Source organism: Schistocerca serialis, chromosome 4 (genome assembly GCF_023864345.2).
Source record: "Schistocerca serialis cubense isolate TAMUIC-IGC-003099 chromosome 4, iqSchSeri2.2, whole genome shotgun sequence".
Taxonomy (NCBI): Eukaryota; Metazoa; Arthropoda; class Insecta; order Orthoptera; family Acrididae; genus Schistocerca; species Schistocerca serialis.
The window spans coordinates 136,858,601-136,872,696 of record NC_064641.1 but is presented as its reverse complement, the minus strand read 5'-3'; positions in this window follow the sequence as shown (position 1 = coordinate 136,872,696).

The window sequence follows — 14,096 nt, the reverse complement described above, 5'->3', positions numbered from 1 at the left end:
CTTTATAAGCAAAAACCTTTTTACAGAAAAGTTCCTTCAAAATTGAATGAGACTGCATAGTGGAGGGCAAGCATGAGTCCCAAAACAGTGAGTATTAGTTTATGTGAAAAGTAAGAATTTCACTGACAAGGGAACCTCCCCATCGCACCCCCCTCAGATTTAGTTATAAGTTGGCACAGTGGATAGGCCTTGAAAAACTGAACACAGATCAATTGAGAAAACAGGAAGAAGTTGTGTGGAACTGTGAAAAAAATAAGCAAAATATACAAACTGAGTAGTTCATGGGAAGATATGCAATATCAAGGACATTAGGAACGCAGGAGCGCTGTGGTCTCGTGGTAACGTGAGCAGCTGCGGAACGAAAGGTCCTTGGTTCAAATCTTCCATCGAGTGAAAAGTTTAATTTTTTATTTTCAGTTTATGTGACAAACTCTTATGTTTTCATCACTTTTTTGGGAGTGATTATCACATCCACAAGAAAACCTAAATCGGGCAAGGTAGAAGAATCTTTGTACCCATTCGCCAAGTGTACAAGTTAGGTGGGTCGACAACATATTCCTGTCATGTGACGCACATGCCGTCACCAGTGTCGTATAGAATATATCAGACATGTTTTCCTGTGGAGGAATCGGTTGACCTATGACCTTGTGATCAAATGTTTTCGGTTCCCATTGGAGAGGCACGTCCTTTCGTCTACTAATCGCACGGTTTTGCGATGTGGTCGCAAAACAAAGGCACTAAACTTATTACAGTGAACAGAGACGTCAGTGAACGAACGGACAGATAATAACTATGCAAAAATAAAGAAAGTAAAATTTTCACTCGAGGGAAGACTTGAACCAGGGACCTCTCGTTCTGCAGCTGCTCACGCTACCACTGGGCCACGCCGCTCCTGAGCTCACACTGTCATGATGTTGCCTATGTGGTCCATGGACTACTCAGTTTGTATATTTTGCTTATTTTTTCACAGTTCCACACAACTTCTTCCTGTTTTCTCAATTGATCTGTGTTCAGTTTATCAAGGCCTATCCACTGTGCCAACTTATAACTAAATCTGAGGGGGGTGCGATGGGGAGGTTCCCTTGTGAGAAATGAACTACAGAGATGGATATAGCATTGCTTCATCTACACAAAACAATTTTTTGAGGCACATCAGACGACTTGAAATTTCCCTCATGTGTCATGTGATACAGATGCATGGAGCAGTCACACTCCATGTTGCTCCAGGTGAGATGACATATTGCTGTCGTACCTTGTGAACCAGTTATGTTGCTTCCACAAAGTATCCATGGCTTCAATAATGCGAACTGCTTCGATTTCAACAAAATTTGGTTAATATAGTGCTTGCTATATGAGAATGAGCACTGTGAGAATTAGAGTCTACCAGTTCCTACAGGAGCAGAGATGTGAGCAAAAAGCATTTTCAGGCTGTCCTGCAGGATAGATGTGTTGTGCAGGTGGTATCATGCCTCTTAGGGGCTACACTTGTTCATGAGAAATGAGAATGACTGCACAGAGGGGGGGTGGGGTGGATAGATAGAGAACGTGTAGGAGTAGATGGCCAGGTAAGAGGAGGAGCTGGCTTGAGAGACTGGGCGAGGAGATGGACAACAGAGATGAGATGGGGGAGGGGGAGGGGAGGAGGAGGAGGAGAGAGACATGGTACGTGTATTAACCCTGCTGTTTTGTCAATCTCTACCGTACAAATGTACTGTTCAGGTCAGTATTATCTAATATTAAAATACTGAAAAAATGAACTTCTACCATCACGTTTTTCATGCAGCTGCTAATGTTTTATACCAATATGTTATTGAAAATGTTGATAATATACAGAACTTTATTCAAGAAAATGTCTTATTTTAATATTCAAATAGGGTAAATTTGAAACACACAGTTTACAATAAGGCGGCCTTCCTAGAAAGCATTACATTGTTTCTTTCTCATATTTCCATTCTTCTTTTGTTACTTTACTGATGGCTGTTTGGACACAAGTAATCATATAAATATAAAAAAAAGTATAAATATGAAATGGGTTTTCACTGTGAGAAATTATTTTTGAAAGCATTAACATTTAGTTTCTAATTTTTATACTTATTTATTGCAGTTTGATTACAAGTAACTGACATGTAATTTTGCAAACATGGTTGTTTTGTTGTCGTTACTTTCTGGACACAGCTTGCAGGGTGTACATGTAGTAGGTTTTCTTGTTGTCACTTATTCTGATACCTGTCACACCTTGAGGTGAGGGAATTGGATAATTTATTTTTTTTATTTTGTGCATCTCAGTTGCATAGATATAAACTTCACTTGTAGTGGGTAAATTTTGGGCTGACACACCCATTTTCAAACCACACACCTTGCTATTAGCCATAATTATTGATACAATATGGTGCCAAAAAGCACAGCAAAGTATACAGTGGACAACAAGTACCCTTCAATGAGTTTAGCCTATGTGTGTGTTGCTACAGTGTCAGACAGTAGCAACAGGCACGTACGCTATGATCAGTGACAGTACTTGCTGCTCACTGTGTACTTGGCTGTGCTTTTTGACACTATATTGTATCAATAATTATGGCTAATAGCAAGGTGTGTGGTCTGAAAATGAGTGTGTCAGCCCAAAATCAGTAACCACTACAGCTGAATTTTATATCAGTGCAACTGAGATGGTCAAAATAAAAAATAAATTATCCAATTTCCTCACAACTGAACAGTTGCGGATGTACCATCCCATCACAACATGTCTTGAAAGTACACCTTCAGGTTTTTGAATGCACTTAACCATCCTCAGAGAATCTTCTGTTCTTGGGAAGCATTACCTTGATGCAATGTGTTCTTCTACACAAGTCTGTTGCTACTGTCTGACACTGTAGCAACACACACATAGGCTAAAATCATTGAAGGGTACTTGTTGTCCACTGTATATTTTGTGTAGTTCTCAAGTTTTTGGAAGGAGTTTTTGAGTAAATATTTCAGAAAAACTCGTTAAAATGCATTTTTTTTACATATTTAGTAATAAATATTTACATAATACATATAGCTGGAGCAGAGAAGATACTGTTTATAATTACATCAGTAGTATCTGCTAATACGACAGAAAAGATAGCGTTCAGTGACTTTTGATATTAGGAAAAAAAAAAAAAAAAAATTGTGGAAGAATTAAATTTTATATTTTTGTCTTAAACTTGTAAGTTAAAGGAAGGCCATAAGTGTGTGAATGTCAACTACATTTCAACACACTAAGTGTGAGCTTTTTTATCGGTCAGGTCTCTAGTACTTTTGGTATATTAGTTATATATTTTTTGTTTCTACTGTTGTGAGAGTTATTTACAAAATACACATTTTTCAAAGGGCTGTACCATTTACAAACATTAAGATAAAACGAAAATACTTTATTTCTTAACACTTATAATATAGAGGTCTAATACATATTTTTTCCAGAGAAACTCATGACCATGAGTTGAGAGGGTGGAGGAGGAGATGTGCGCAATATGTGTTGAACATGCAAATGGGTGAAGCTGTGGGAAAAGACTATCCTTATATACAAACAGGTTGTGTGTATGTACAGCATCTCCTCCTAAACTACTGTAATGATTTGAACCAAATTTATTAATTTATTTATCGTAGGGCAATACAGACACATAAGAAAGAAACAGTCAAATCACTAATATAACAAACGTTGATAATTGCAAACAAACATCACTAATATAAGAAAGTTTAAGGATTACAAACAAACATCAAATCTATTAACATAATCTATCGTCTCTGGAGTTGCAAGTAGAAAGTCATTGGGGCTTCCATTATAGGCTCTTCTGGAACACTCTTCAACAATGTGGGTGATGGTCTGATTTTCTCCCCATTTATACAGGGAGTAAGCACATCTGCCATGATGAGTTCGAATCCTATTTAGAGTGGACCACGTTTTGCGTGGTAGGTTGAAACCAGGTGGCTTTTGTGTGATGCAAGGCATGTTGTGATTTTGCCATGCATTCCATTTCTCAGACCATGTGTTTGACTTACCGAAACCTTCTTGTACACAGGTCCTTGCTGTTCTTGTTGGCGGGTTCCTAGATTGAAGCCTATTAGTGTTTGCAGCCTCAATGTCTTGGTGAATTGCCTGGCTTTGATTTCCCATGATGTTTTTGTCTTCACATACAAGGGTATCAGTACGTCGCAGGTGTGGCGGTGGAATGTGGCTTAATATTGGGAGCCATTGCGTTGGAGTGGGTTTAATTACTCCAGAAATCATCCTTAGAGTGTTATGCAACTGGACATCCACCTTTTTTGCATGTGGGCTGTTTAGCCAAATCGGAGCACGTTATTTGGCACCCGAGAATACAATTGTTAAAGCAGAGGTGCAAAGAGTGGACGCCGTTGCTCCCCAGGTAGTACCACAGAGCTTTTGAATAATGTTGTTTCTTGTCTTGTAATTTTTCAGCAGTCTTTATTAGGTGCTCTTTAAAAGATAGTGTTCTGTCCAGCGCCATGCCCAAGTACTTCGGAGTTTTATTGTGCCTGAGAATGGTGTTTTCAAATCAAATGTTGAGTTCATTTCCACCGAGTTTGTTGTTGAGATGGAAGCAACTAACCTCTGTTTTGGAAGCATTTGGTTGAAGTCTCCACTTACAGAAATATTCACCCATTATTTTCAGGTCTTTCGTTAGGATGTCCTCAGATGCTTCAATTGTGCTACATCTTTAATATAGGTAATACATACTGCTTACTACATGAAAATTAGCAATTAGGGGATTAGAACTTCCTGGCAATTTTTGTTCATTTCTTTTCCAACCCCCTGAGAAATAGGCTGCCCTTCATGAGAGGTGTGTTCTGCAGGCACTATCCCCATGCCTCCAGGTGCTGCACATGGAGCTTGGCTGGGCAGAGAGGGGGATAAGATGGATAATGAGAGAGGGGGAGGATGAGATAGACAGGAGGAGAGGAGGGGGGGGGGGGGGAAAGAGAAAGACAGAGGAGTTAGGATGGGATGGTCATAGGGAGAGGGAGGATGAGATGGACAGGGATAGGAGAAGTGGACACAGAAAAGTGGCCAGGAGAACATAGAAATGGTAGAGGAGGAGATGAACAGACATGTGATACAATGTATTAAGTGACAATCAGAACACACAAAGTGGTGACAAGACAGCACAATAGTCAATACAGAATAGGGAAAGCCTTCACAGTTGGAAAGCTTTGAAAAGCTATCAACTAAAAAATCAAAACAAAAGCCTTTAACATAGCACAAGCAACAGTGAAGTGTTTCCATAGCCACATTCACAAATTTGTTTCATCTGATGTTGTGAGCTTGTGTGCAAGGCAGCAGCACCTTGCATACTGGACCTATATGTATTCACCTTACACCACTGCTACAATAGGATTATATTACGGTAATAAGTAATAACAAATTGATAACTTTTGCATATTTGTTCCAACACAAATGTCATTCAGTCCTCATATCTGTGCTCATTGTACACATCAGTATTCTTCCAGGCACAAATAACAACATACACAAACTACTGGCCATCGACATAGCTCCAGCAACACTAAGGCCTTGGTGCTGATATGTGCAAAAATTCACATCACTAATTGGAGGCAGATGCATGTAGAATCAGTGCCACAGGTACTCCAGCTCTCTGGATTCATAACACAATGTTACTACAGGAATATTTACATGTTAACAACATACAGCTGTCTACAGCTTAGTTTTGGAACATACCATTTCTTGCATCATTACACAGTTTGCTACCATCACAATGCCTCTGAGGAAACTTAACAGCAATTGGTCAAGTGTACCCACAGTCCAAGAAATGCAAGACTGTAATATTCTGTCCAACTTGCATTTTTGATTACAATAAATAAGCCACAGAAGTGCAGTCTGTTACATACTGTGGAGTGGATTTTTTTTTTTTTTTTTTATCTCCATGTTTCTCCATTGGACACCTATATGTCAATTCCTGTAGGGTGGGCACACCCGAGAATATTCATCCTAGCACTAGGATGTGCAATCATAAACATTCTGTATGATTATATTTTGCATTAAATTAATTTTTTTTCCTCATTGTCAATTGTGTATACTGCATACTACTTTCCTTACTTTGGTGATATACCTGCAAAAGCGTTCTTCCACTTGCATAATTCTCTTTGTAGTATAGAAGTTATGAACTATTCACAGTCTTAATGGTATTTTTTTGAAATGGTACTGCAAACATAGTTCACATTATTTCATGTACAATTACAGATTGGAATAAATAAATACTCCACACCTCCTGCTCAGAGAAATGGAAGAGGAAGAAGTAGACAGAGAGAAGGGGGAGAGAAATGAGTGTGGGTAATATTGGCAGGCACAGTGGGGCTCAACATGTGGATAGACACAGCTGAGCAGAGTGAGTGAGTTAGCGAGTGAGTGGGGGAGGGAGGGAGGGAGTTGACCTGAGAGCCCGGGGAGGAGGGGGTGGACAGACAAGGAGGAGGTGACATGTGTAATACGTATTGAACATGTATGTAGACAAAGGGGTGTGTGTGTGAGTAATTGCATTATAAAGATCCCATTAACTCCACATGAAGCATAGAAAGAAACACATTTACAAATATATATTGAATTACCTTGACATCTCTTATGGGGTATTTGTAACAGTGCATGTGGTGTGCTTGAACACCACTGCTTGCACACACAACATTGTATGTTGGCCAGCCACAGTATGCAAATCTGCTAAGGAAACATCATCTTGCCCTGCTGGGCAAATCTCAACTTCTGTGAATGGCTACAATCCACACCTATGTTTGCCTCTGGATGCACACTGAGCATCCAATGCATGACCCTACAAAGCTTGGCTAATTTCTTCTTGATGCTCTGTCACCGCCGTGGAGACCAACCCACTAGTTTTCAAGATAAGTGTCAACCTTTTTCATCAGTCTCACCCCGAACACCCTGTATGCATAGTGAGGTAAGTCTTTGTACAGTAGCCTGATGATTAATTTTTCATGTTCTTCATTTTGCTCTCTACATCCAGCCAAGCTCTTGATGTTGCCACATTCATTTACCAATATATTGAAAATAGTTAAATCCCCCTTACTTCCATTATTTCTTATTCTTTTTCTTGTAAAATAACTACACCAAGACATTAAATGCTTCTGTTCTATTACTCTGCAATCGGTTTTGACCCAACTCCTCATCTTCCGACAGAACTTTAATGTTAACGTAAGTGTAAACTGATATGACGTTATACGCCTGATATTTATTGTTGAAAAGCTTGCGTCATTGTATTAGAAAACATCATTCAAGTTTCTGGAATGTCAGCATTGCACTTCCAGTATGGTAAGGTAAAGTCATAAAATCTTAAAATTGTGCAGCTTAGCTTGCATGTCTTACTCATTACTTATCTAACAAAGAGATAGAGGGGCTGGCCAGTACTTACCTCAGCTCAGTACAGCCGATAGATACACATAAAACAGAACTGAAAATTTACGTTCCTAGCTTTCGGAACTTTGTTCCTTCGTCAGGGAGGAGAGAGGGGAAAGAAAGGGAAGAAGGGAAAGTGGATTCAGTTACTCACAACCCAGGTTATGAAGCAACAGGGAAAGGAAAACAGGGAGGGTAGCAAGGATGGAGGCATGGTTGTCAGAGGGAAGCCAAAGATATTCTACTGTAAGTACTGTGCCAGCTTCAAACCAAAGAGGATGCATACTTATCTGTTTCCCACAGCAGATAACCCTTATGTGTTCCTGTAATGACCAAACGAAACAATTAATTACAATTGCAAAAGGCATACAACTGAGACTGGACTGTGGATCCATGCAAATATGTCACCCGGTTCTTATTACACCAATATCTACATCTGCACACATACTCCACAAGCCACTGTATGGTGTGTAACGGAGGGTAGCTTTCACCATAACTAGTTGTTTCCTTTCCTGTTTCACTCACAGACAGAGCGAGGGGAAAATGACTGTCTGCATGCCTCCATGTGAGCCCCAATTTCTCATATCTTGTCTTTGTGATCTCTAACTGATATGTACATTGGTGGCAGTAGGATCGTTGTGCAGTCAGCTTCAAATGCCAGTTGCGTAAACTTCCTCAGTAGTGTTCTTCGAAATGAATGTCCTATTCCCTCCAGGAATTCCCACTTGAGCTCCCAAAGAACATCCATAACAATTGCATGCTGATTGAACCTACCTGTAACAAATCTAGCAGCTCACCTCTGAATTGCTTCAATGTCTTCTTTTAATCTGACCTGGTGTGGATCCCAAACACTCGAGCAGTACTCAGGATTAGGTCGCACTAGTGTCCTATATGCGGTCTCCTTTACAGATGAATCACACTTCCCTAAAATTCTCCCAATAAACTGAAGTCAACAATTTGCCTTCCCTACCATAATCCTTCCATGCTGGTTCCATTTCATATCGCTTTGCAACATTATGCCCAGATATTTAAATGATGTGACTGTGTAAAGCAGGACACTTCTAATCCTGTATCCAAACAGCACAGTTTTGTTTTTCCCACTCATCTGCATTGACTTACATTTTCATTCATCACACCAACTAGAAATTTGGTCTACGTCATCTTGTATCAACCTATATTCACTTATCTTCTACACCTTCCTGTACACCACAGCAAACAACTGCAGATTGCTGCCCACCCTGTCTACCAGATCATTTATGTATATAGCAAATAGCAATGGTCTCATCACACTTCCCTAGGGCACTCCTGATGTTACCCCCGCCCACTTCCAATGAACACTTGCCATTGAGGATGACATACTGGGTTCTATTGCTTAAGATGTCTTTAAGTCAGTTACATATCTGGGAGTCTATTCTGATGCATGTACCTTTGGTTCCGTGTCGAATGCTTTTCAGAAATCTAGAAATATGGAATCTGCCTGTTGCCCTTCACTCATAGTTAGCAGTATATCATGTAAGAAAAGAGCAGGCTGGGTTTCGCACAAGCAATGCATTCTAAAGCTCTGCTGATTCGTGGGCATGAGCTTTATAGTTTTTAGGAAATTTATTATATTTGAACTCAGAATATGCTCAAGAATTCTGCAGTAAATATATTTTAAGAATATTGGTCTGTAATTTTGCAGATCCATTCTTTTACCCTTCTTATATACAGGAGTCACCTACACTGTTTTCCAGCACATTTTGTGCTGGTCAACAGAGTTACAATAAATGCAAACTAAGTAAGGGGCCAATTATGTAGAGTACTCTTTGTAAAACAGAATTGGGATTCTATCCGGATATGCCAACTTATTTGTTGTTAACTCTTTCAGTTGTTTCTCTATGTTAGAGACACTTATTATTATGTCATCCATACATGACTGTGCAATGGTCAGATGACAGTACGTTTATATGATTCTCGTATGTGAGTGATTTCGTAAATTTGGAATTTAAAATTTCGGCCTTCCTTTTGCTATCCTCTACTGCCAAACCAGACTGGTCAACAAGTGTTGGATGGAAGCCTTAGAACCGCTTAGAGATTTTACATAGGATGATGGTTGCATCCAGATACACCATCATCCAATTGAACAAGTGCTTGAAACATGCACTGTGTCATGGATGCTGGTCAGCAGTGGCAGTATTATGCCATGAGGGAAAGTCACTGAAGGTACCATGACAGGTGTGGATGTGAACTTTATTGCCGACTATTTTTATCCTTCGTGCTTGAGGTCTTTCAGTAGGATAACTGTCCTTGGTACAAGACCAGAATTGTTCTACTGTGGTTTCAGGAGCATGATAGTGCAGTTGATATCTTGGCTACCAAGTTGGCTTGATCTGAACCTGATGGAACATATCTGGTACACACTGGGTGCCAGCTCAACGCTTCTGATAACATAATTTAATGTTGGCATAGAAATAATCATTTTACACTGTTTATCCATAAATCCTAATACAACGGGGTGTTCAATAAGTAAAGCAACCATTTTTTTCGTGAAACCAGGTTAGTTCCATTCAGGATTCCAATGCACCATATTATTCCTCACTATTTGTGTGAAGAAAACCCTATTTTTCAATATAATTTCCATTCAATGCAACGGCTTTACACAACCTTAATGGGAGGGCCTGTATGCCCACAAGGTACCATCCTACTGGTTGACATTGGAGCAAATGTCTTGTTGCATCAATAACCTCTTCATCTGCACATACTGCTGCCCGTGGAGTACGTCCTTCATTGGGCCAAACAGATGGAAGTCAGAAGGTGCCAGATTGGACTGTAGGGCGGATGAGAAAGAACTGTCCAATGAAATTTCATGAGCTCACTTTGCGTGGGCAGACTTGTGTGAGGCCTTGTGTTATCGTGGAGACTGAGAAGTTCATTTGCATTTTTGTTGCAGTAAACATGCTGATGTCCAGGACTGCATGTGTCTCAGCTGTGTGCAGCCAGCCAGCACATGAGAGTTTGGACAAGTTTGCACTATGCCAAACATAGAAAATGTTAAAGTAGGTGTGTCTCAGGGATCTGTACTGGGGCCCTTCCTGTTTCTGATAATGATCAATGACCTCCCCTCGTTTATTAGATCCACAACTGTATTGTATGCAGATGATACGACTTTTCTTCATAGCAGTAACAATCTTAATGATCTTAAAACCTGTGCTGAAAATACACTCACTCATGCAGCATATTGGTTCAGAGCATATGGTTTCCTGCTAAATGAAAATAAAACTCAGCAGATAATTTTCACTCTAAGAGACAAGCCACTATCTGATGACCCTAGTTCTGTTAAATTCCTGGGAGTTAATTTAGACGAAAAGTTATCCTGGGGCCAACATGTAAACTATATTAGTAGTAAGCTATCTAGAGTAATTTATTTATTAAGACAACTCAGAAATTGTGTACCTGAAACATACATCAGATCATCTTATTTTGCATTTTTCCAAAGTATAATATCCTATGGCATTATCTTGTAACTGTAGTCATATACGTGACATCCTATTATTGCAGAAGAAAGCCATTAAGATAGTTACAAATTCTTCACATAAGGCTCACTGCAAACCCTTATTTACTAAACAAAAAATTATGACAGTAATAAACCTCTATATATACAATGTCTTAATCTTTACGAAGAAGAACCTACAAGATGTGAAACGTAGGGAAAATGTACATTGTTACAACACAAGAAGCATCAAACACATATACACGCCTTACCATAGACTATCAAAATCAATAAATAGCTATGAAGTCACAGGGCACAAACTATTTAATAAGCTGCCACATGCTATACAGGATCTTCCTGAACATACATTCAAAGAAAGACTGCATGAATGGTTTATTGCCCACCCGTTCTATGATATCAATGAATTCTTCAACTGTAAAATGCACTAATCCAACAGATGACCCACTGTACATTTATTGTAATATAAGCTAAAATATTTCACTAGTCAATACCTTATCACACTGTATTATAAATTGTAACTTCATTTGACATTGTCAATTGCTGTAATGGCCTAAAGACAATAAAATATTTTGAAGGCTATGTATAGCACCAACACGTACCAGAACTTCTTGAAACTATAGAGGTCGGTTGGTTGATTTATTTATTTGGGGAGGGGACCAAACTGTGAAGTCATCAATCCCATTGAATTAGAGAAGGATGGGGAAGGAAATCGGCCTTACCCTTTCAAAGGAACCATCCCAGCATTTGTCTGAAGCGATTTAGGGAAGTCAAGGAAAATGTAAATCACAATGGTTGGATGCAGGTCTGAACTGTCTTCCTACCGAATGCTGGTCCAGTACGCTAACCACTGCACCACTGCACCACTGTGCTATGTGAACTATAGAGGTTGAAGAGCAAATATTCCATTGTGTCCCCCAAAAAGTCTGCTTTTGTTAAACCAAAATTGGTCAAGAAAAAAACTGTGTTGCATTACTTACTGAACGCTGTTTGTGTGTATATATAAAAAATTGCATGCTCTATGGAGATATTTATAGCAGTAGCTGATCTACATCTACACCCTACAAACCACCTTATGGTGTGTGGCAGAGGGTACATGTGGTACCACTATCTGATCTCCTCATCTACATCTACATCAACATCTACATCTGTACTCTGCAAACCATTGTGAAACACATGGCAGAGGGTAGTACCACTGGACCAGTTATTACCTTTTTTCCCATTCAATTAACTTTTAATGGAACATAGGAACAATGATTGCATAAATGCCTCCGTCCATGTTGCAGTTCATTTAATCTCATCCTCACACTTCCTCTGGGGATGATAGGTAGGGGATTGTATATTCCTTGAGTTGTCATTTAAAGCTGGTTCTTGAAACTTTGTAAACAGGCTTTCTTGGGATCATTTATACCTACCTTCAAGAGTCTGCCAGTTCCGTTTCTTCAGCATCTCTGTGACACTGTGTGTTGAGACATGTATGGAGCATCAGACTTGTTGGAATATGTTTAAAATTTGTAATTGTGCTTTGTTGAAAAGTTGTAAAGAATAGAATAATTAAAAGTTCTGCTCCATTTGCAAGTGGAGTGTGGAAAGAATTATTGCCCGTAAACCAATTTTTTTTCCCTCATTGCAGTCACTATGTGAGAAGTGTATGGGGGTGGGGGCAGGTAATATGTTAATCAACTCTTCCCAGAACATTCTGTGTTGGCATTTTAACCTCTCTGTGATGCAATGTGTTTCTTGCAGCACCTTCCACTAGAGTTTGTTGAGGATTTCCATCATTCTCTCATGCTGACTAAACAATCCAGGAACTGAGCATGCTGGCACCCTTCTACATCTACATCTACATTTATACTCCGCAAGCCACCCAACAGTGTGTGGCGGAAGGCACTTTACATGCCACTGTCATTACCTCCCTTTCCTGTTCCAGTCGCGTATGGTTCGCGGGAAGAACGACTGTCAGAAAGCCTCTGTGTGCACTCTAATCTCTCTAATTTTACATTCGTGATCTCCTCGGGAGGTATAAGTAGGAGGAAGCAATATATTCGATACCTCATCCAGAAACGCACCCTCTCAAAACCTGGCGAGCAAGCTACACTGCGATGCAGAGCACCTCTCTTGCAGAGTCTGCCACTTGAGTTTGCTAAACATCTCCGTAACGCTATCACGGTTACCAAATAACCCTGTGACGGAATGCACCGCTCTTCTTTGGATCTTCTCTATCTCCTCCGTCAACCCGATCTGGTACGGATCCCACACTGATGAGCAATACTCAAGTATATGTCGAACGAGTGTTTTGTAAGCCACCTCCTTTGTTGATGGACTACATTTTCTAAGGACTCTCCCAATGAATCTCAACCTGGTACCCGCTTTACCAACAATTAATTTTATATGATCGTTCCACTTCAAATCGTTCCGCACGCATACTCCCAGATATTTTACAGACGTAACTGCTACCAGTGTTTGTTCCGCTATCATATAATCATACAATAAAGGATCCTTCTTTCTATGTATTCGCAATATATTACATTTGTCTATGTTAAGGGTCAGTTGCCACTCCCTGCACCAAGTGCCTATCCGCTGCAGATCTTCCTGCATTTCGCTACAATTTTCTAATGCTGCAACTTCTCTGTATCTCATCATCCGCGAAAAGCCGCATGGGACTTCCGACACCATCTACTAGGTCATTGTGAAAAGCAATGGTCCCATAACACTCCCCTGTGGCACGCCAGAGGTTACTTTAACGTCTGTAGACGTCTCTCCATTGAGAACAACATGCTGTGTTCTGTTTGCTAAAAACTCTACAATCCAGCCACACAGCTGGTCTGATATTCCGTAGGCTCTTACTTTCTTTATCGGGCGACAGTGCGGAACTGTATCGAACGCCTTCCGGAAGTCAAGAAAAATAGCATCTACCTGGGAGCCTGTATCTAACATTTTCTGGGTCTCATGAACAAATAAAGCGAGTTGGGTCTCATACGATCGCTGTTTCCGGAATCCATGTTGATTCCTACATAGTAGATTCTGGGTTTCCAAAAACGACATGATACTCGAGCAAAAAACATGTTCTAAAATTCTACAACAGATCGACGTCAGAGATATAGGTCTATAGTTTTGTGCATCTGCTCGACGACCCTTCTTGAAGACTGGGACTACCTGTGCTCTTTTCCAATCATTTGGAACCCTCCGTTCCTCTAGAGACTTGCGGTACAAGGC